At 42.7% G+C, this 24918-nt stretch overlaps 1 protein-coding gene across 5 annotated transcripts in view; it reads left to right on the forward strand.

The window, feature by feature from the left end:
* kcnma1a (potassium large conductance calcium-activated channel, subfamily M, alpha member 1a) overlaps positions 1–24918 on the forward strand; it is a 960366-nt gene that overhangs the window by 721466 nt on the left and 213982 nt on the right. The window lies entirely within an intron of this gene.

Genomic DNA, 24918 nt, shown 5'->3' on the forward strand with positions numbered 1-24918 from the left:
AAACACAATAGATTTAATGAAAACACATACAACAAATATGGACAAACTCACAAACTGCAAAAGACAACAAATTGTGCAAATACAGAAAAAAAAGAAAGAAATGATAATAATAAATAAATAAGCATAAATGTCGTGAACATGAGCTATCGAGTCCTTAGGTTGTCTGGAGATTGTGGAATAGGTACAGTGTCAGTGGGAGAGAAGTTATCCCCTCTGGTTCAAGATCTTGAGGGGTAATAACTATTTCTGAACCTGCTGGTGTGGGACTTGATGCTCCTGTACCTCCTTCCTGATGGCAGCAGTGAGAAGAGAGCATGGCCTGGGTGGTGGGTAATGGAGCTTGTGCTTACAACGGATCTGTTAGCCTTTTCATAGTTTTTATTTTAGTTGATATTTGTATATAGAGCATAGAACAGTACAGCACACACAATATGCTGGAGGAACGATGGTGGCTCCCGTAGATGTGTCTGACCTGCTGACTTTATTTAGTGATACAGTGCAGAGTAGACCCTTCTGGCCCTTTGAGCCGTGCTGCCCAGCAACCCTACAGCATTATGTGTGTTGCTGTGGATTTCCCATATCCGCAGAACCTCGCTTGACACAGAACAGCACAGCATAGTACTGGCATTTGGCCCATGATAATTGTGCTAACTTTTTAACCTACTTCAAAGTTCAAAGTAAATTTACTATTGAAGTACGAAAACGTCACCATATATTATCCTGAGCTTTAGTTTCTTGCAGGTGTTCACAGTAGAACAAAGAAATACAATAGAATCAATCCAAAACACAAAGACAGACAAGCAAGCAATATACAAATACAAAAAAAATTACAAATCGATAAATAATACTGAGAAAATTGACTATAGAATCCTTGAAAGGGAGCCCATGGGTCGTGGTATCAGTTCAGTGTTGAGTTGAGTAAAGTTATCCATGCCGGTTGAGGAGTAGTAATTGTTCCTGAAGCTGTGGGACCTAAGGCTTCTAAATCTCCTTCTTGACAATAGCATTGAGAAGACAGAATGGCCTGGTTGGTGGGGGTCCTTGATGATGGATGTTGCTTTCTTGTGGGAGTGCTCCTTGTAGAAGTGCTCAATGATGCCAAGGTTAATCTAATCCTTCCTTCCCACGTAGCCCTCCACTTTTCTTTCATTTATGTGCCTAAGAGTCTCTTAAATGACCGTAATGTATCTGCCTCGACCACCACCATATATTTGGATCTTTCTCCTCTTTCATACATGGAATAATGAGAGTCCTGAGGTGAAACTCAGGTGGATTATTCGATCATAATCCCAGTGACCAGGACAAGAGTCAACATCTGTAGTTTATCCTCCAGAGCCACGCTGACTCTCGGAAGGAACCCTTTTCCAGCCTTCCTTTTCCAGGATTCCAGCAGCAGGCAAGGCGGTGAGGTGTATAGTTGACAGCTCTCTGGTGAGTGGAAATGTTTCCTCATTCTTAGCGAGCACACCCTGCTGCCGTGGAAACCTCTGGCACATCTCACTGTATGTTTTGATGTACATGCGATAAATAAGTCTAAATGCAGTGAATAAAATCATGAGAGGAATAGACAGGCTCTTTTCCCCGGCATGGAAATGTCAAATACTAGAGGGCACAACCAAAAAGTAAGAAGAGGGAAATTTAATGGTGATTTACAAGGCCGTTTTCTTACACGGAGAGTGGTAGGTTCTGGGGAAGTGGTGGAAGCAGATAACATTCTCAATATTTAAGAGGTGTTCAGATAAACAGGGAATTAAGGAATATAGATCATGTGTAGTTTAAATTATCATCAAGGTCAGCACATACATTGTGGGCTGAAGGGCCTGTTCCTGTACTGTACTATTCTGTGTTCTATGCGGGTTCTCACTGGCAAAACGAGCATTTAATGCACCTCCCTAATTACTCCTGAGCTGAGGTGGCAGTTAAGACACAGCCAAGTTAGTGGATTTCGTGTCACACACAGGCTGGGCTAGGAGGGCAGATATCTGCCCCTGAAGCACACTAATGAACTGGATGGGTTCATAAAACAATCCATTTGTTTCGTGGTTGCTGTTACTGGTCCACACACTCCCCAAAATTCCAGACTGAGTTAAAGACATGAATTTAAATTCCCCAACTCCCCCAGTGAAATTTAAACTCATCTGTCCAGATCATCATTCTGCCTAGTCCTTGTAACTTCAAACTTCTGGCTACTAATGCAGTCACTTAGCCGTCGTGCAGCAGTACTGCACTGTAATGAGGTGCAGTACTATTGGTACTCAACTGATTGTCTTTGTACATGCCTGCTGAGGTGACAGACATTCTCACCTATTGTCTACATGCTCTTGGACAGCAGAATGTCTGTACCTCACCCTGTCTTAGGTCCTCCCTGGCACACTGCTCTCTCCGTGAGAAGGTTTAGACCCTTACTTCAGAGATAAGCATTACCTATATTTGTCACATGTACAAACTCACAGTGGAGTGGGCCGTTTACCAACACAGTCCGAGAATGCACTAGGGGCAGTCCACCAATGTCGCCATGCTTCTGGCGCCAACGTAGCATGCCCACAACTCCCTAACCCTAACTCATAAGTCTTCTGGAGTGCGGAAGGAAACCAGAGAACCTGGAGAAAGCCCATGCAGGCACGGGGAGAACTTACAAGCTCCTTACAGACAGCGGCTAGAATTGAACCCTAGTTACCGACGCTGCAAAGCATTACAGCTGTCACTGTGCTACTGTGCTGTCCCTTGCTGTACCAGATCACTTCCCAGTCTAGCGCTCGCCATTCTCCTGCAGGGAGGATACGAAGCCTCGGGAGAGGATTCAGGGGAGATTTGTGAGGATGAGATCAAGGCAGAGAATATAGTTAAATACAGAGACTGGAATGTCTAAAATTGGAGACTGGAAATTGATTTACATAAGGTTATAAAATTATATGAAGCTTGCACAGGACAGGGTGAGCTCGGGAGAGGTTGATAACTGGCAAACTTAGCTTGAAGTTAACTGGCAGAAAGACTGGGAACAAGTTAGGAAGAAAATATTCAAAGGGTGGTGGAAGGAAACTTTGAAAGCAGTTACTGTGGTGATTCTGGATGTTCTGGTTATTATCTTTCAAATTTAGGAATGGTTTCTGCAAAGTAGAAGGTAACAAATGTGATTCACTATTGACAAAATGAGTAAGAGAGAAAGGATGTTATATAATACAGTGTACCGCCACATTATGGCCATTCAGATAATAAAAATTTGCCCGTGGGCAATCACAAATCACTAGCAAAATCTCCTCCCCCACCACTTTCTGCAAGGATCACTACCTCTGCGATTCTCTCGTCCATTCATCCCTCCCCACTAATTTCAGTCCCGGCACTTATCCCTGCAAATAGCCTAAATACTACACTTGCCCATACACCTCACCCCTCACCTCCATTCAGAGCCCCAAGCAGTCCTACCAGGTGAAGCAACACTTCACATGTGAATCTGCTGTGGTTGTCTATTGTACCTGGTGCTCCCAATGTGGCCTCCTCTGCATTGGTGAGACTGGTTGTGAATTAGAGGACCGCTTTGTCGAGCACCTCCGCTCCATCCACCACAAGCGGAACTTACCGATGGCCAAGCGTTTTAATTCTGATTCCCATTCCCGTTCAGTCCATGACCTCCTCTTCCTCCAAGGTGAGGCCACTGTCAGAGTGGAGGAGCAACATCTTGTATTCCGTCTGGGTAGCCTCCAACTAGGTGGTATGAATATTGATTTCTCCTTCCAGTAAAAAAAATTCCCCCTCCACCTTCATCTATTCCCCACTCTGACCTTTTACCTCATCTCACCTGCTTATTATTTCCCCAAGAGTCCCCTTCTCCTGCCCTTTCTCTGATGGTCCACCCTTCTCTCCTGACAGATTCTTTCTTCTCTGGCCCTAGACCTTTTCCACACACTTGGCTTCACCTATCACCTTCCAGCTAGCCTCCTTCCTCCCACCCCACCAACCCGCTGACCTTTTTATTCTGGCATCTTCTTCCTTCCTTCTCAGTCTGAAATGTCAACTGTTTGTTCATTCCCATAGATGCTGCCTGACCTGAGGAGTTCCCTCAGCATTTTGTGTATGTGCTGCTTTAAACCTTTGAGATCTGGAATGAAAATTCACACTTACTGAATTTAATTATGTGAGGAAAAAATATTGTGAAAGAAACAATGACACTTTTCAGATTTTGTTAAGAGTTCATGTTACCATAAATCGGGATATAGGTGATTTTCTAGGATTGTATTCCTCTTAATGGCCAAATGGTCTAATTCTGTTCCTATGTCTTATGGTCTTATGAACTCCCTGCCTGAAAGGGTGGTGGGAGTAGAAACTTTTACAACAGTTAATTTGACGTTGGATGAAAACCTGAGAAACCTCTTCTTCAGGTCTCCAGGCCAGGAGCTGGGAAGTGGGATGAGTCTAAATTTTTCTTCAGGCTGGGTTGAACGCATTGAGCCAAACAGCTTCCTGTTCCATTCATTTCTGTGATTCTCCACAGATCAGCATTGTGTGCTGTACAGCTGTGGGGTAGCTGTTGGATGGAGCCCAGTGTATGGTTCACAACTTTGTCCAAAATCGTGGAAAGTAATGGATGCAAAATGTTTAACCTGAAGGGAGCTTCTCAGACTTACTGTGGGGAGAGCTGTTCCTCACTCTCATCTCTCTAAATACAGCTTGTGTGCACATGTTCAGTGTTGTAAAACTGTTCAGTCACACTTTACAGAGGTATTAGCAAATGAGGTTTGACACCCAGCTACCAGAGAGATAACCCGAGGGCCAGTCATAAGGAAGTGTCTTAAAAAGGAGAAGGAGAAAATGGAAGATTTTGTGGCCAGGAAGCTGAATTGAAACAATGAAGATCAGGGCAATATAAGAATTTGAAAAGTTCAGGGATCTGGGGAGCTTGTACAGCTGAAGAAAGATGGGGAGATGGAGAGGGAGTGGGAATAAACATATCCTAAAGCATGAGCGTGGGTGTCCTGCAAGAGCACTATAAACACTAAACCTGGAGATAGCAAATACCTGGCAAGCAGAATTATAAGCCAGTTTATAAAGAACATATTTGTGACTCTGCAGAGCACTCAGAGCAAATCTTTCCCTTGTGTGTTTTGTAGTTCGGATTTTTGTGTAGTGAAATTCTATAAGACCTGTCTTCCTCCAGCTGTTCATGACCGAGTGATGCAATTTATGTGGAGATGTGGATGGATTCCTTACCTCTGGTCAGTGTTCCAGAATTCAGGAAAGACTTTGGACCTGCTGATCTCTTCCTGCAAATGGTTAAAAGTACCAGCAGCTGCCTTGACCAAGAGCTTGATTTGCATTTTAGGAAGATAGAACAGACCTTACCCATTAAGTTGGACCTTAAACAGTATGATTCATTTTGACTGCCTGCTCTATTATTCATTTTAAACCAAACACAAACCAGAATCATCTGATTTATTCGTTCAGTTACCACAATATTCATATGGAACCTTTTAATTTCATTTAGCATTTGGCATCAAATGAAAAAGACTTTGACTTCCAATGTACATCTTAAAGTTCAGCATACAGTTATGTAAAAAAAAAATCTTTACTAAACAATGACTAATAATTTCAACAGGACTTGCCTGTCAGGTTTGAGCCAGAATAATTATGCTTGTCTACTTTCTCAGGACCAATGCATCTTAACATCGTGGACTGTTGGGTTGAAATGCAGATCTTCAAAACATTTCAAATTGTGTTTGATGTTCCATGTGTTAAGCAAATTGGATTTAGAATTAGATGATATTTGAATGCAAGTATTTTCTCCAAAGACCCGTCAACCCTTGCACATATTTGTACATACTGTACATCTCAAACCTGATTTATTTCTTCCATGTGTAGATTCATATTAAGTTAATGGAAAATAGGACTGGGGTTTTAATGGTGATGCCTGTACAGAACTACATGGCGGAGAAGGAGGCCATTTGGTCCATTAAACCCATGCCAGTTCTCTGTGGAGCAATCCAGTCTGTCCCTTCTTCAGTACCTCAGCAAGATTATTTCCCTCAAATGCAGATCAACTTCATTGTGACATCACTCACTGACTTTACTTCCACAGATCTTGCTGATGGCAAGATGATCTCCACTGGCTCCATAAAATGTTGCTCATCACATCTGTGCTCACAGTTATGAGTGAATATTTGAATAAAAATGAATTGGCACCCTTACATTCAGAAAATAAATAGAAAATACTGGAAACAAATTCCCAAGTCAGACAGAATTTAAAACCAGTGGCCATTTTCTTTGGTATACCTGGACACCTGTTCGTTAATGCAAATATCTAATCAGCCAATCATGTGGCAGCAACTTGATGCATCAAAAGCATGCAGACATGGTCAAGAGTTTCAGTTGTTGTTCAGACTAAACATCAGAATAGGAAAGAAATGTGATCTCAGTGATTTTGACCGTGCAATGATTGTTGGTGCTAGATGGGGCAGATTGAGTATCTCAGAAACTGCTGATCTCCTGGGATTTTTAAGCACAACAATCTCTGGACCAAGGGTTCCCAACATTTTTTTATGCCATGGACTCCTACCATTATTTGAGGCATCCATGGATCCCAGGTTGGGAACTCCTGCTCTAGAGTTTACAGAGAATGGTACAAAAAAACCCCAGAAAAAATCCAGTGAGTAGCAGTTCTGTCCCTTGTTTATGAGAGAGATCAGAGAAAAATGGGTAGACTGGTTCAAACTTACAGAGAGGTGACAGTAACTAAAATAACCTCACTTTACAATAGTGCTGTGCAGAAGAGAACCTCTGAATGCAGAACATATTGAACCTTGAAGTGGATGGGCTACAGCAGCAGAAGACCACAAACGTACACTCAATGTTACCTTTTGAGGTATAGGAGCTACCTAGTAAAGAGACCATTGAGTAATCGTAGTGAGCAATAATCAACATTTTGGTGGGCATTTGAACATATCCTGCTGTCTTGGCTGACAGATTTCATTATCGAAGAACCAGAAGTTTTTAATGTACACAAAACCTGTCAATTTTGGTGATGAATGTCTGTCGAAGACCAGCAAATCAGTGACTAGCATGTGAATTTCCCAGTGGAATTTAAATTCAGTTAATAATCTGGAATTTGAAAGAAAATGATGACTGGACCTGCCAGATTATCACAAAAGATCATCAGATTCACTAATGTCTTTCGGGAAAGGAAATCTGCTTTTCCTATCTGATCTGGCTGCCATCAGACTCCAGGCATGCAGCCCTTTGCTTAATTCTTTACCAGACCAGCAATGTCCTTAGCTGTACAATAATTACTATGTTTAATCAAAGCGTCAGAGTGTACACTGGAATATTTTTTTGTATACTTTCTACCCTCCCAGGCAGCACAGTGACAAAGCTAGTGGCTGCCTTACAGATCCAGTGACCCAGCTTCAATCCTGATCTCTGCTTCTGTCTGTACAGAGTTTGCCTGTCCTACCTGGGGCCACATGGGTTTCCTCCAGGTGCTTTGGTTTCCTCTCACATCCCAAAGACAATTGAGATGGTAGGTTAATTGGCTACTGTGAAAGATTCCTAGCATATTGGTGGATGGTGGACTGTTCAATGAGTAGATGGGAGGAGGAGAAATTGCCAAAAATAGGAACACTCACAACACGCTGGAGGAACTCAGCAGGTCGGGCAGCATCCGTGGAGAAGATTGGTCGACGTTTTGGGCCAGAACCCTTCGATCTTTTCCATGGATGCTGTCCGACCTGATGAGTTCCTCCAGCGTGTTGTGAGTGTTGCTTTGACCCCAGCATCTGCAGATTATTTTGTGTTGCCAAAAATAGGTTTAGTTTGGATTGCACCGAGAACGCTATGCTTGATGGCTGGCCTTAGTGGGATGAACAGCCTGTATCAGTGCTGAATAACTTTAGTTGGGGAAAAGGGTGGGCTTTTGTTGCACAGCTGACAGGGTTTTTAAGAAGGTCTACGTTGTGTTGGACTTTCATTAGTCGGGGAATTAAGTTCAAAAGCTGTGAGGTAATGTTGCAGCTCTATCAAATTCTGTTTAGACCACATTTGGAGTATTGTGCTCAGTTCTGGTTGCCTCATACAAGAAGAGAATCAGATTAAATATCTGGCATATGTCATGAACTTTGGTGTTTTGTGCAGCAATATATTGCAATACATTATAACAAAAACCATAAATTATAGTAAGAAATATATATTAAAACATGAAACAAGTAGTGCAAAAAGAAAAAAAAAAGTGAGGTATTGTACATGGGTTTATTGACCACTCAGAAATGTGATGGTGGAGGACAAGGAGCAGTTCCTGAACTGTTGAGTCTGTGTCTTCAACATCCTGTACCTTCTCCTTGATGGTAGCAATAAGAAGAGAGTATGTCCTAGTTGATGTGGGTCCTTAATGATGGATGCTGCTTTTTTGAGGTATTGCCTTTTGAAGATGTCCTCATTGCTGGGGAGGCTAGTGCCCATGATGAAGCTGATTGGGTTTGCAACTTTTTCTGCAGCTTTTTATGATGCTGTGCAGTAGCTCCTCCATACCAGTTGGTGATGCAGCCAGGAAAGATGTGGAAGCTGATGTGGTTGTGAAAGGATGTGCAGAGGAGATTTCTCAGGATGCTGCCTGGATTGGCGAGCAGGTTGAGGAAAGGTTGAGTGAGCAAGGGCATTTCTCTTTGGAGCAAAGGAGGATGATAGGTGACTTGATAAGAGGTGTAAAGATGATGAGGCAGCGAGTGGACAGCCAGCACCTTATTCTTAGGGTGAAAATGGCTAATACATGAGGGCTTAATTTTAAGGTGATTGGAGGAATGTATAGGGGAGATGTCAGGGGTCGTTTTTTTTTTACATGGAGAGTGATGGGTGCATGGCATACACTGCCAGGGGTGATGGTAGAGGCAGATACATTAGGGGCACTTAATAGACTCCTGGATAGGCACATGGATGAAATAAAAATGAGGGCTATGTGTGGAGGAAGGGCCTGTACTGTGTTCTACAGTTCAATGTTCTATGTATAAGAAAAGAATAAGCAGACTGAACCTATGCTCTATGGATAGACCCTGAAATATCATGAAATCAGGTCAAACATGGACTTTCCGATCACCACCTACCCTCCCCCTATCAACTGTCAGCAGAGTGCTTCTCTCTGTCAAAGGAGAGCAGGGAATAATAATCAGAATGTGGACTTCAATGTCAATCACCAAGAAGGGCTTGGTAGCACCACTATTAACTCAGCCTTTCAAGAAATGAGGCAATTTACCACCTGATGTGTGTGTGTGTGTGTGTGTGTGTGTGTGTGTGTGTGTGTGTGTGTGTGTGTGTGCGCGCGCGCCTGTCTGTCTGTATGTGTGTGTGCGCATGCGAGAGAGAGAGAGAGAGAGTCAGAGAGCAAACTGTCACAAAGGATAAACCTATTTGATCTTGTCCTCAGCAGTCTACATATGCTGGATGGATCTATCTTCTGTTCTCTGAGAATCATCACCTTGTGGTGGTGAAGAAGCTCGAGTTCCTGAGGCCCCGCGAGTGATGCTGTTTGGAGTTTATCTATCTGGCACTTAGCTCTTGGTAGCGTCACCCATGGTGGTAAGGTCAAAGAGGAGGAGGAGGAAGTTCCAGACAAAGTGCGATCCAACCAAGACCTCACTGGCAGAGCTGGTGGAAGATAATGACACATCTCAATGGCGGTGAAGGCAGAGGAAGGCTGTAGCAGTGAAGGGTGTCCTGGTGTCTTGCGTTCCATGCCACTGAAACTTGACCCTGATCTGTCAAGGACTGTGTGATGGCTGCCCATGCATCAGCCTCCCCACATTAAACAAAGTCACACACAAACATTCTCCATTAAGGGAGTCCATCCCAACATCCCGATCATGTGGCTCCTGAATCAGCCTCTACAGCCGCTTGAGTACCCACCACCAGGCAACCCCTTTGGAGAACATCATACTCAACTCAAATTAATGCACTGTGACAACTACCCCAACTATCCACGATGGTTCTGGTAGAATTGACCATGGGATTGTAGATTCCAAGTCCACTAAGGACCCCATCAATATGTTGTGCTGCACAGTGTTAGAACAATTCTGACAGTTCAAATCCAAGCATCCGTGAATCCCGAAGACCCATCAGCAGTGACAGAAATGTACACCACTACAGTCTATAATGTCTTGCTGAGGCCACCCTTCACTCTCTAACAATGCTGTTGAGGCTAGGGGTCAACCCTGGTCCAAGAAGGAATGCAGGAGGGGCACCAGGTGAACTTAAAAACTGGCACCAAATTGGTGAAGCTGCAATGCAATTCTGTAATGAAAGCAGCTGAGTTTTCCTGTCACTGCAGATCAAATCAAAGCTCTGCAGTTGTGTTACATCAAGTGATGGAAGGTGACAGAATTGAACCACCAGTGGGTGGCACTGGAAGGTGCTATGTTATCCTCTACACTGCCATTCCATTCAGTGGAGAAGCACATCAAGATACAGTGCATCACTGTTTTATAAATTTGATTTACCTTTTTATTTATCAAGACTTAAAATCCACAGAAATTATGCTAAATGACTGGTAATGTAGAATTTGAAATATCTCAAAAGATTGTGGGAATCTTCTAGGCCAGTGGTTCCCAACCTAGGGTGCACAGACCCTTCAGTAAACAATATGGGTCTATGGCATAAAAAAGGTTGGGAATTCCCATTTCAGACAATGTTATTGACCCAGGGCTTCCTGCCAGCAATGTGACGAGAGGTCCATGTTTGACCTGATTCCAAGCTTATCTCATGTGAATCTGTAGGTGTCAACTGACTATAGAGTACTACAAACCATCTGCTGGAGGAACTCAAAAAGGTGAGCAGCGTCTGTGAGAAGGAAAGGAATTATAGAGTCATGCAATATATGGCCGTTCGGCCCAACTGCTCCATGCCAACCAACATTTCCATCGAAGCTAGTTCCATTATACTGTGTTTGACCCATCTCCCTCAAGCCCTTTCCTACCTATGTATCTGTGCAGTAACCTTTACATGGTGTTAATTTACCTGCCTCAACCACTTCCTCTGGCTCCCATATAACTACCACCCTCTATGTGAAGAAGTTTCCCTTCAGGTCCCTACTAAAGGTTTTTGCTCTCACCTTAAACCTATGCCCTCTAGGTCTCGATTCCCCAGCCATAGGAAAAAGACTCAAAATGCCAGCAATATCTCCGACCTCCTCCACCCCACACCACAGATGCTGCTTGATCTTCTGAGCTTTTGCAGCATATTGTTTGCTTATCCGAATTCTAGCATCTCCACATCTGCAGTTCCTTGTGCCTCCCATGAAGTGTTGATGCATTCCAGTACAGAGGCCAAGTTTATTGTGCGGAGATAGCATCACACAATGATACATAGTGTTGCCCAAACACCAAGTGGTTGAAAATCCTGTCAGCTGTTAAATCTTGGAGCATATTCAATTGTTTCTGATAATTAGAAGCATGTAAAAATTAATACTATTGCGGTTTAAATTGCAATTTAAAGTATGTACAAAAACTAAACAAAATATGAAATAATTTAAGTATTTATAAACACTTAAATACTTATGTTAATTCAACTATACAGAGAGAGCTTGAGCAGGTTGGGACTTTATTCACCGAAGTACAGGAGACTGGGCAGTGATCTCGCTGCTGCCATCAGGAAGGAGGTACACGCTACCAGATTTGGGAACAGTTATTACCCCTCAATCACCATGCTCCTGAACTGGCATAGTTAACGTCACTCTCCTCAGTGCTGAACTGATTCTACAACCTATAGACTCACTTTCAAGGACTCTTCATCTCATGTTCTCAATATTGTTTATTTACCTATTTTTTTTGTATTTGCACAGTTCATCTTCTTTTGCACATTGGTTGTTTATCAGTTTTTGTGTGCAGTGTTTCATTGATTCTATTGTATTTCTTTGTTTTACTGTGAATGCCTGCAAGAAAATGAATCTCAGGGCGGTATATGGTAATAAATTGATAATAAATTTACTGTGAACTTTGAACTTTGATCTCATAGAAGTATATAAAATCTTTGGGTGATTGCAAGCATTTTTCTTCTCAAGGTTTGGGAAATGGAGAACTCAAGGATAGAGATTTAAGGTGAGAGGTGAGAAGAACCTGAGGGGCAACTTTTTCACCCAAAGGATGGTCAGCTTGTGAATGAGCTGGTGGAGGAAGTGGTTGAGGCAGGTACATTAACAACATTTCAAAGGTAACTGGACAGGTACATGGATTGGAAAGGTTTAGAACAGGCATTCCCAACCCTTTTTATGACGTGGACCCCTACCATTAACCAAGGTGTCTGGTTAGGACCCCTGCTTTAGAGGGATATGGGACAAACACAGGCAAATGCGACTAGCTTGGGTGGGAACCTTGGTCAGCACAGACCAGCTGGGCCTGTTTCCACACTGTATGACTCCATGTCTTCACCATTCTTAGGTTACCTTTCCAGCCTGGATAGAAACCCACATGGTCCTGGAGAAAACATACAAACTCCTTACAGGCAGCGGCGGGAATTGAACCTGGGTCACTGGTACTGTAAAGCATTGTGCTAACCACTACACTACCAAGCCACCCTGACAGAAATCTCACAAAACGAATTCAAGTGTTAAAAAACCAAGCAGCTTGGAACAGCAAAGAGGACGTAGTAGGCCATGAGATAGCATGAATGCACTGATTTTTGAATTAAGAGATATTTAGAACAGTCTGTCACTAATTTGGGAGGGGGTACGTATTGCAGGATAAAGCCTTCCCCCTTGAATTGCCTTCATGTGTACTGACATATCCTCCATTTCATTTGTTGTCATGTCATTAGGCACAAAAGTGGTTGGAGGTTTAATTTTATTGGCCAGTGCAAAGTCCAGTACACATTTCCCGTTTCTGATAATTGTGATTGCAAAGGCATTTTGGAGAGTTGCATTGACCTCCAAGCATTACCAAAATAAATCTATTGGTTTTTTTTTGGAGCATTCTGCAGCAATTTACCATCTGTGTCCGAACATCCATCAACAGTAGAATTAATGATTTCTTTCATCTACAACAAAACGGCTACAAGAGAAATTTGTGTGTCTCGTTATGACTGATTAATGTGGTGCGCGCTCAACTGTGTAACATGAGAGTTTTTTTTTGTTGGTAACTCGATTACTTTTTGCAACAGATTAGTCTGAGGTATTCATTCTGAATGCGTGCCACATTCTAAATTAGAAAATGAGATGGATTTAAAGAATACCATATACCCTGCACTGAATTTTCCAGGCACTCTTGCATTATATCCTGGTGGTGTGATGTCTTTTGTAAACATGTTATGTACGATGATGGCTTTTTAATTTTATTTATTTATTTTATTTAGACATACAGCACAGTAACAGGTCCGTACAGCTCAGCAACCCCCCCCCCATTGCCCAATTACATTCATGTGATTAATTAACCTATTAAATTGCATGTCTTTGGAATGTGGGAGAATATCAGAGCACCTGGAGGAAACGCACGTAGTTACAAGGAGAACGTTCAAACACCTTACAGATAGCGGTGGAATTAAACCTGGGTCACTGATGCTGTACGCTACTCTGCCACCATCTAAAATACATCCAAAATCAACCAGGCTAAATAAGAGAGGTTGGACAGGCTAGGACTTTAATCCATGGAGTGCCGCAGACTGAGGGGTGATCTTATGGAGGTGTATAAGTCATGAGGGACATGGGTAGAATGAATGTGCAGTCTTTTTCCCAGGGCCCAGGGTTGAGGAATCAAGAATGAGAGAGCATTGTTTTAAGGTGAAAGAGAAATGATTTAGTTGGAACTTATGGGCCAACCTTTTGACATAACAGGATTATAGAAGGGCTTAAGAGAGTAAACCCTTTGTCCCTGAGCTGAAGAACCTTGCAATCCACAAGGTATAATGTCAGCAGAGTTGGGGTTGGTGTTTGGAGGAAGAGAAGTTTAGGCCAAAGTGAGGGAGGGATGCCTTCACTACCATTCCTTGGAATTCTCTTCTCCCCAGGACTATGGGTGTTGAGTTGATGAATATACTTAGATGGAGGTTAGTTATTGGCTATGAGGCAGTTGAGGATAAAGGTGGCAAGGAAATGTTATAAAGTTAAATAAGCCCCTCGACACACCATATTGAGACTGACATGGTGGGCTGAAATGTGAACTGAAGGTCATTTGCAACCTGACTGGAGAGCAGACCAGAGGGAATATAGACTGTTATTTCCTTATCTTTTGTCTAGGTGCAATGTGCCTAGAATAGTTTGTAATGTGAAATTTTACTTGCACTGAATGATTTAACACTTGTCACTTGTACCTAAACAAGTTGTTATATGTGTGTTAACTTTTGTTTAATTGCTGGAACACCAACTTGATTCTAATTCTTCACTGTCACAGAGCTCTGGTCATGAATCAGTTAATTATAGGACTCTGGGAGTGCTTTGTTAACATGAATGAAGTAATTAGTTTAGGTAAGGTTTCACATCATTTCAAAACATACATACATCATACCTGTCACCAAGTTGAGAATAGACTTTATATTTTTTTTTCCAAAGTGTATTTGATAATTTACTGTTGTCCGCTGGCCTTTAATCGGTATAACAGAGTCTCCAGGGCCTCGGCTTTTAACAGGCCCAGTTGTGCAGGCCAAAGCTTTTAGGGATTAGGGGAATAATAAAACTTCCTCTATTGGCTATAAGAACAGCGAACCTGTCTGGGAATTAAAGAGTTGGACTCTATCCATCGCCTTTATTAATCACAGCTGCTGTTTGTTTACTCATGTTCTGCTGAAATAACTAATCACCTGGTGATCCGTTGATGAAAAATGATTTGTTTTAATCAAAATCTCATTCGAGGGTTAAGAAAACCTGAAAATGATCAATCACTTGGTTCCATGTTGTCACTCAAGAATTTGGTGTGAAGGGAGTTTATGGAGCATTTCGAAGTTCAAGTGCTGATTTCATCTTTCAAAATTAAGTCTGAAAATAAATGGTGCATATTAAACACAGAGTTGATAAAGTGCCAGAAACACACTGACAAATCACTAAATTACGTGTGCACCTTGAAGTATTTTCATACATCTCTAGATGTAATTTTGCACTAAATACAGCCTTAGGAATAGAACTGAGTCCCTGTGTAAAGGAATGTTGAGCCAGTACTTACACAGGCTAGCTACAGAAAACACGTGCAAATTATTAAAAACTCTAAAGTATATTTGGACTTCGTTCAAGCGGTTCTCTTTCCCCAGCACATTAATCTGCTCATAAATCTAGCCAATCTGAGGAGAATTTAAATGTCAGTAAAGCCAGAAGGTGTTTTTGCCCCAACTCATGGCTTGGATATTTGCAGGCCGCACTTTCAGTTCAGCTCTACAGATCTCTTGCTGCCTCTGTGCCTAATACTTCTGACTTTGATTCTGTTCCACAGCTGATTGATTTACTGCCGAATGCCTCGGCTACAACCTCAAAAATCAACATAATAAATTACGGTTAATCTGGCATCTCTTCCTGAATAGCTGGGACTCCCAAGGCACCAGTTCATCCCCCACACGTGTTATTCATTCTTTTTCACAAAGACACACAGACTTCACATTTTCTTTCTTCCAGTTTGTTTTTGTTTCATTCCAATGGAGAAAACTCCCTTCATTTCATTTGAAAATGATAGGCCGATGAACAAAACCAACATTTCACTCAGTGGGAAAGATGCAAATCTCATCTTCTTTAAAGTCCTTTCATTTCCCATGCTTCATAAGTGGAAATTTTTTCTCTAGCCCCCCCCCCCCCGCCCCCACCCCTTCAGTCATTGCTCAAATGTAATCTTTCACTGCCTGGGTTTTGGATTCCATGCTTTTGTTTTAATGTCCGATTTGTCTGACTTGCTTCTAGAACGACAAGCAAGCGGACGTTTGGCGGAGCCAATGCCACATCATCTTTTCAGTTCCAAGGGAGTGAGCTTATTTTCTCAGCACATGTGGCCTCACCGGGTGAACCGACATTTGTTATCTTCCCCAAATTATCCTGATTAGAGGGCAGCTAAAATGGATCTGGATTCACTTTTAGACCAGTCCATATAAGGATGGTCGTTTTCCTTCCTTGAAGAACATTAGTGAACCATGTGGACCAGTCTGGCAGTTTCACTGTCATCACATTCAAATATTTCTTCAATTGCTTCATACTCACGTCTCCATGTCAAACACACCTACCTTCTGGATGCTAGATAGCTCTGTTAATACTCAGGGAATGCCATAGTTCTCCCAAATCCTGCCAGGGATTTCTAGATGGGTATTGATGTTTAAATTTCACACTGAGAGGACAAGACTGCCCTGAGAAACATCCCTCCTTCCCACTAACAAAAGTCTTCTGAGCCGGTTGGAGCTGCCAAGACTTAAGTGGTTAGTCTGTTGCTATCACAGCATCGGCGGTCCGGGTTCAGTTCTGCTGCCGTCCATAAGGAGTTTGTTCATTGCCCCCATGGCTGCATAGGTTTTCTCTGGATACTCTTATCTTCTCCCACGTTCCAAAGCTTTATGGGTTAATAGGTTAAAGTGTCACAGGTGTGCAATTGGGTAGCCCGGACTTGTTGGGGCGGAAGGGACTGTTACCATGCTGAATCTCTAAAGCCGGGGTCCGTAGACCCCTGCTTCATGGTATTGGTCCATGGCGTAACAAGACTGAGAATCCCTGCTCTAAATAAAAGTGCAAACCTCTCCCATACAGAGAGCTCATCCCTAAACTATGAGAGAAGAAGCCACCCATGGAGTCACTACAAAGAGGCAATGGCAAACTGCTGGCAAGCTGTGGAAATGAGACTCAATATGTGGTGATGCCACCTGATGCCACATTCTGCCAGCTGAGACAGTTTAGTGGGGGAATGCTGCTGGGTACAGAATGTGCCTACAGGTCCAGCACATCGAGCTGCATCCCTCTCCTTGCTCCGTGGCTGGAATCCCATGACTGATTGGACTCCATTTGCAAGCAGTGCCTGGGAAGGGTTTCTGATCCAGTGATCCAATGAACACTGATGTAGCGTGAGGCGGTGTGGGCACGTGTTCTTGGAGCTGCTTCTTCTTCGAGGAGGAAGCTGAATTGGGCTTATGCAGTCACAGGAGCGGCAATCTGGAGCAACTTACACGGGGCTGCTCACTGGACAGTCAGTATCCATGAAGGACAATGGACAGTCGAGAGTTAAAATCCAGATGAAACATCAACAGTCCATTTCTCTCCATAGATATTGCTTGACCCATTGAGTTTCTCCAGTATTTTGTGTGTGGTCTTCTGTATTGCAGGTTTTGAAGTGTTGTAGATGTTAATTATTGATTTTTGGGACATTTTGTACGTGGTTACAAAATGCCAGGATTACTTTAGACCATAAGACATAGGAGCAGAATTAGGCCATTCCGCCTGCTCCACCATTTGATCACGGCTGATTTGTTTTCCCTCTCAACTCTTGTGCCTTTTCCTCATAACTTTTGACGACCTTACTAAATCAAGTATGAACATCTACTTTAAATATACTCAATGACTTGACCTCCACATCCATCTATGGCAATGGATTCCACAGATTCACCGTGGTCTAGCTAAAGAAATTGCTCCTCATTTCTGTTCTAAAGGGACATCATTGTATTCTGAGGCAGTCCCCTCTTGTCCTGGACTCTCTCATGATTGGAAATATCTTTTGCATCTCCACTCTATCCCGGGTTTTCAATATTTCGTAGGTTTCGGTGAGATCTCCTCTCATTCTTAAAACTCCAGGGTCGCAAATTAAATCAAACCAAATCAAATCAAATCAAATCAAATCAAGTTTAATTATCATTCAAACCATACATGGATACAGTCGAACAAGACAGCATTCCTCTGGGGCCAAGATGCATAACATACATTCAAAATAGCGAGAGGAAAAAAAACACACATTGTTCAGCAAGAAAACACGTGTCCAGTCCAAGACACTGAGCAACATGCAAGTTGATGTTACAGCTCCTGGCTATCAAGCCTGTCATTCCACCAGTCGAACACTGGAGGGCCGCACCAATGGGAGAGGCCAGCCGCCAATCGAGCGCAGATGCCATGCTGCTCCACTTTTGGTCTAATACTAAGCAGAAGGTGTTTGGGAAGCTGAAACATCTGAAGGTAGATAAGTCACCTAAAGCAGATGGCCTACACCCCAGGGTTCTGAAAGAGGTGGTTAAATAGATTGTGGAGCCATTAGTAGTGATCTTTCGAGAATCACTTGAAAATGGAATGATTCCAAACGACCTGAAAATCGCAAAAGCTAGTTCACTCTGTAGCCCCCTGGTAGGCCTCAGGCTCGCTCAGCTGGCTTTCGTCCAGGGGGAGCAGCCTTCGGCCCCGCCAAACTGGGTAGTCAAGTTTGCGTGGATGCTGTGTGATGTACCCCCACCCTGCCAAATAACAGGCAATACACCATATGCGATTAAATGATTACAAGTTATAGATATACTGGAACTATGTAATTAATAGAGGTAAAATATAAAAGGAAAGTAAAAGGCGCCAAACTTATCAAAGTTCAACCACTTCTTGCACAACCGTTGGAGCTCAATTAACGGAGTCTTCTTTCCACCATTTGATCCCCTCCGACCTCCTCGACCCGCCGCCTGGGACCAACCACGGTGGTCGACCATACGCTCCACACGAGTCTGCCTTCGTCTCCTCTCATCACTGAAGACCCTGGGCCTCGGACTCCAGCTCAGGGTCTGCTCCGCCGTCGAGCTTACAGCATCGCATCTCCTCTCCCTGTCCCCATCCACCTTCTGCCCCAAAGCCCGTGAAAAACAATAGCTTACAGACACACAAGAAAGAATAACATCTATCCCAATTGGTTAGCAAATGAATACAATTCTCTTTATAACCCAAACAAGCAGCTAGAGAGAGAACTTTCTCAGCAGATAACATAACAAAGAAGCCATTTTGATTAGCCTACGCAGTAACATAAAAGAAGAAACCCTTACAACTCTTTATGAAGGGAGGGAGGCAAAAGGTAGGAAATTATAGGCCAGTTAGCCTGATTTGGTGAGATATTAGAGTCCATTATTAAGGATAATGTTTTGAATTATTTAGATTCACGTGATAAAATAGGCCAAGATGGGCATGACCTTGATCAGGGGAAATCTTGCCTGATAAATATGTTGGAATTCCTGAGGAAGTAATGGGAAGGATTACATAAAAGAGAGTTAGTGTCTGTTGTTCATTTAGATTTTCAGAAAGCCTTTGACAAGGTGCACACATGAGACTGATAAACAAGGTAAGGGCCTGTGGTATTACAGAGAAGATACCAGCATAGACAAAAGATTGGCTGACTGTTTAGAGGCAAAGAGTGTGAATAAAAGGGGCCTTTTCTGCTTGCTTGCCGGTGTCCAGTGATGTTCTGCAGCTGCTGGGTCTGCTACTTTTCACCTTGTGTGTTAATGATCTAGACAATGGTATTAATGGCTTTGTGGCCAAGTTGGCAGATGAAACAAAGATGGATGGAGAAGCAGGTAGTATTGAGGTAGCAGGGAGTCTGCAGAAAGACTGGACAGGTTAGGAAAATGAATGAAGATGTAGCGAGTTGAACACAGTGTAAGGAAGTGTATGGTCATGCACGGTGGTAGGAGTAAAGGCATAGACTAAATACTAAATGGTGAAAGAATTCAGAAATCAGAGGTGCAAAGGAACTTGGACATTCTAATGTGAATTCCTTAAAGGTCATTTTCAGGCTGAGTCAGTAGTAAGGAAGGCAAATGCGATGTTAGCATTCACTTCATGAGGACTAGAATATAAAAACAAGGATGAAAGGCATTGGTCAGTCTGCATTTGGAATATTGTGAGCAGTTTTGGTACCCATGTCTAAGAAAGGATGTGCTGGCATTGGAGAGGGTCCAGAGGATTTCCAGAAGAGTGAAAGGGTGACTGCATCAGGAGCATCTGATGGCTCTGGACCAGTTCTTACTGGAGTTTATGAGGATGACTGAGGTTTTCATTGAAGCATTCAGAATATGGAAAGACCTTCATATTTGGACTGGAGAGAATGTTTCCAGTAATGGAAGTTTTTGGACCAGAGGGCACAGCCTTAGAATGGAAGGATGTCGCTTTAAATCAGAGATGACTGTGGTGAATCTGTGGAATTAATTGCCACAGATGGTTGTGGAGGCCATGTCTTTGGGTATATTTAAAGTGGAGGGTGGTAGGTTCATGATTAGTAAAGGTGTCAAAGGTTACAGGGTGAAGGCAGGAGAATAGGGCGAGATGAACAATAAATCAGGCATGATCAAATGACAGTGCAGACTCGTTATGTTGCCTAGTGCGTGAGTTCCATCTGCCTGTTTTTGGCTGATAGCCCTCTACACCAAGCAGCAAAGGGGATGGCTGGCAGATTTAATTGAAAAGTGTATAAGTTGCGAGAGACCCGGTTGGATTGAATTTCCCTGGGCAGGGAGAACACTAGGTAGACTGGAAGGATTACTTCATTCAACAGATCTAGACGTCACTGCCTGAAAGAGTGGCAGGAGCATTCAATTCCATCTCAGGGGTATATACGGTGACATATACATACTTCGATAATAAATTCACTTTGAAATTTGAAATTTGAGATCAAAATAAAGTTTCACAGTAATTTTTTTTATTGAAGTGCATACACAGTATGTCGCCATATAATACACTGAAATGCATTTCCTTGTCGGCATTCATAGTAGAACAACGAATTAATGAAAACCTGCACGGAAGGACTGACAAACAACTCAATGTGCAGAAGAAGTCATGCAAATGCAAATAGTAAATAAATAACTGAGAGCGTGAGTTGTAGGGTCCTTGAAAGTGAGCCCATAGGTTGTGAATCAGTTCAGAGCTGAGGTTATCCATGCTGGTTGAGGAGCCTGATGGTTGAAGTGTAATAACTGTTACTGAACCTGGTGTTCTGGGACCTAAAACTCCTGTACCTCCTTGCTAATGGCAGCAGTGAGAAGAGAGTGTGGCCTGAATGGTGGGAGTCCTTGGCGATGAGCCCCTGCAGCAATTAAAAATTGTCTGGTGTGCACTTAAACTGTAATAACCAACAAGGTTGTGGATCAAGAACTGAGAATGGGAATACATCTAATATTTCGTTTTGACTATGGATGTGTCGGGCAGAATGGTTCCTTCTGTGCTGGAAAGGTCAAATGGTTCTGTAGTTATTTAAGAGTGTGAATTTGTTCGCGGGAAGCTATTAAACACCAGACTGCAACAATGATGTATTTTAATAAAGAACCTAAACTTGTCACCAGAAAAGCCTGAACTAAGTGCGAGGATATAAAATCAACAGCTCGCGTTTCTGTAGGACTGTTCATGATCTCTCGTCTCCCCAATGCACATTATATCCTTTGAAACACTTTTGCAGTGTTGTCATAGTTATGATGTAGAGAAATGCAGCAGCCAATTTATGCACAGCAAGCTCCCATAAACAGCAATGTGATAATGACCAGGTAATCTCTTATAAGTGACTGGTTAAAGAAAAAAATACTGGTCAGGACAATAGGGAGAATGCTCTTGCTCCACTTTCAGAAAAACAGTTAAGTTCAGATGCCTGACTAATGTCCATAAAGTTCTCTGAACAGCTGTCTGACAAACCCTTCCAATCCGTAAGTGGCTAAATCCCATCCTTTGTTCTTAGGCAGAGTTGGGATTGATTCCATGAACTATGATAAGTTCCTTTTGCAGGTCTTATTAGTTTTGAAAATTGAAAGTATGTTATTACTTAGTGCATTTGTTTTACAGAGCCAGCTGTAAGTTTGGGGTTCAATTTCTATCGCTGTAAGAGGTTTGTACATTCTCCCTGTAACTGTATAGTTTTCCTGTTGGTGCTTCATTTTCATCCTACATTCCAGAGATGTATGGTTAGGGTTCATGAGTTGTGGGCATGCTACATTGATACTGGTGATACTTGTGGGCTGCCCAGCACAATCCTCTCTGATTTGATTTGACACAAAATGATGCATTTCACTGTATGCTTCGATGTTCATGTGACAAATAAAGCTAAAAATCTTTACTTACTTTTTTCCCCATTCGAAGTTATTTGAAGTCCTTATATATTAGTAGTCATTAACTTTGCCAGAGTTGATTTTTGGAGATCGATAATGAGCCCTGTGTTGTCACACATCTTCAAGAGGTAGTTCATTCGAAACACAAAAGATTGCAGATGCAGGATTTTGACTCAAATTGTTGATAACCCCTTTCCTCCCCATAGATGCTGCTCGACCTGCTGAATTCCTCCAGCTGATTGTTGTTCAAGGAGCCACTGTTAGTTGTTAAGTTTAAAGAACTGTGATAATTCCAATTATTGTTCACTTGGGCCATGAATGTAATAATTATTTCCAAAGAAGAAGCTTCACCGGAGGATCACAGTAACTTGAAAAATGTAAATATGCAGATGATGGAAATCTGAAATAAAACCTGAAAATAAACATGAGGTCAGACAGCATATATGGTGGAAGAAACAGAGCTAACAGTTCGGGTTGGTGAACTTTTACAAATGTTGCCAGAGCTCAAGGGACTGAGTTTTGGAGAGGGACTGAGCAGGTTAGTATTGGAGCGTAGGAGAATGAGGGTGATCTTATAGAGGGATATAGATAGGGTGAGTATGTACAGTCTTTTTTCCCCAGGAGTGGGGGGCTCAAGAACCAAAGGGCAAAGATTTAAGTTGAGAGGGGAGGAATAATTTCGGAACTTGAGGGGCGGCATGGTTGCATAGCATTTAGCATTACACTATTACAGCGCTAGCTCTGAGATCAGGTTTCAATTCCCACTGCTGTCTGTAAGGAGTTTGTACCTTCTCCCTGTAAGCACATGGGTTTCCTCCAGGTGCTCTGGTTTCTTCCCACATTTCAAAGATGCATGGTCAGGGTTAGTGAGTTGTCAGTGCTGTAGTGTGGCGACACTTGTGTGGTGCCCAGCGCAATCCTTGTTGATCTGATTTGATGCAAACAACGCATTTCACTACATCTTTCAATGTTTTGATGTACATATGAGAAATAAAGCTAATCCTTAATCTTTAACTTAATCAGCCAGAGGGTGTTCCGTATATGGAATGAGCTTTCAGAGGAAGTAAATGACACAGGTACATGTAAGAAGTACACGGACATGAACGTGGATAGGAAAAGTTTAGAGCAGGGGTTCCCAACCTGGGGTCCATGGACCCCTCAGTTAATGGTAGGGGTCCATGGCAGAGAAAAGGTTGGGAACCCCTGGTTTAGAGGGACATAGGCCAAATTTAGGCAAACGCAATTATCTTCGATGGGCGTCTTGGTTGGTATGGAGCAGCTGGGCTGAAGGACCTGTTTCTGTGCTGCGTGACTCCAGAGTTCTATGACCTGAAATGTTAACTTACTTCCTCATTCTACCGGCACTACCTGCTTCTGTCACTTTCTGGTTCACACTATTTCCTAACCTTCCGACCTTTAGCAGGTACTGTGCCTCCATAAGATAACTAGACCTAGATCGGAGACCTGGCACACAGATTGTGCCTGCGGTTTCTTATACATTGCAGGGTTGGAGAGCAGCCAAGGTTACAGTCATTCAGATTTCATTTTCTAATATTGAGTCGCTTTCAAAAGTAAAAAATATGATTCCTCTTCCTCATCCATTTTCAGCTGTCATGGAATAATGAGTAGCAATGTATTCTCAATGACCTAATCACAAGTTCATGATCTAAAATTACTCGTTAGTCAGACTTGGCTACGAGAGGCCGCATCAGCAGAGTGAAAAACGAGGAAGTTGCTGGTATAGCAGGGCACATTTGTAAAGATTGGTTTGAAAGTTGCCATGTTGGACAAAGAGTGTGTGTTACATTCTGAGTCCGGCTGTTGCCTCGACTCACTGTCAACAACTGAGACAAGCCTTTTGGGAAAAGAGCTTTGTTATTGAGGCCAGCTTCAATGAAGTATAGCATGCAGTGGTTAAATTGCTGGACTGAATCCAGAACTCTGTACTTTGATCTGGAGACATGAGTTCGAACCCCACCATGACAGCTGGGGAATTTAATTTGAATTGACTAAATAGAATCTGTAATGAAACCATGTAACAGTGATTATTAACATAGAGCATAGAAATGTACAGTGCAAGAACAGGCCCTGCAGCCCACAATGTTGTACAGAACTAATTAAATTAGTAATTAAATGCTTAACTAAACTAATCCCTTCTGCCTACACAATGTCCACATTCCTCCATTCTCTGCACATTCATGTGCCTACCTAACAGCCTTTTGAAATTCCTCTATTGTACCTGCTTCCACTACCACTCCTGACAGCATTTGCCACACATGCACCACTCTCTGTGCAAAATGATTTGCCCTGCACGTCTTCTGAATTCACCCCCTTTCATCTTAACTGTACAACCTCGAGTTAAGCTACCAGTTGTTAGGAAAAGACATCAGGTTCACCAGATTCAGGTTTGTTTATCACACGTACATGGAAGCATACAGTGAAATGCATCTTTTGCTTCAACAACCAACACACCGAACAATATGCTGGGGGCAGTTTGCAAGTGTTGCCACACATTCTGGCACCAGTATAGCCTGCCCACAATCCAGGTTAGAACTAGCAACATACAACAACAGCAAAACACGTCACTTTCATCTGTGCACGTGTACACACACACACACACACACACACACACACACACACGGCGGTTGACCTTCAAATTCACCTCCAATCTCCTTTGGGAGGGGGAATCTGCCACCCTTATCCATTCAAGCAAAAATTCAACATACATTTATTATCAAAGTATGTATGCAAAACACAACCCTGAGATTCATCTTCCCACAGACAGCCACGAAACAAAGAAATGCATGGAAGCTTTTCAAAGAGAAACATCAAACCAAACCCCCATGTGCAAAGAAAAACATCACGCAAACGGTGAAAGGCACAGAATATGAAACACCAACCCGCAGGTTCATCAGAAGAGTGCAGGCATATTCAGTTCCATTCAGAGCGACTCTGTTCCTA

The sequence above is a fragment of the Mobula hypostoma genome, chromosome 18 (assembly GCF_963921235.1).
Source record: "Mobula hypostoma chromosome 18, sMobHyp1.1, whole genome shotgun sequence".
NCBI classification, from domain to species: domain Eukaryota; kingdom Metazoa; phylum Chordata; class Chondrichthyes; order Myliobatiformes; family Myliobatidae; genus Mobula; species Mobula hypostoma.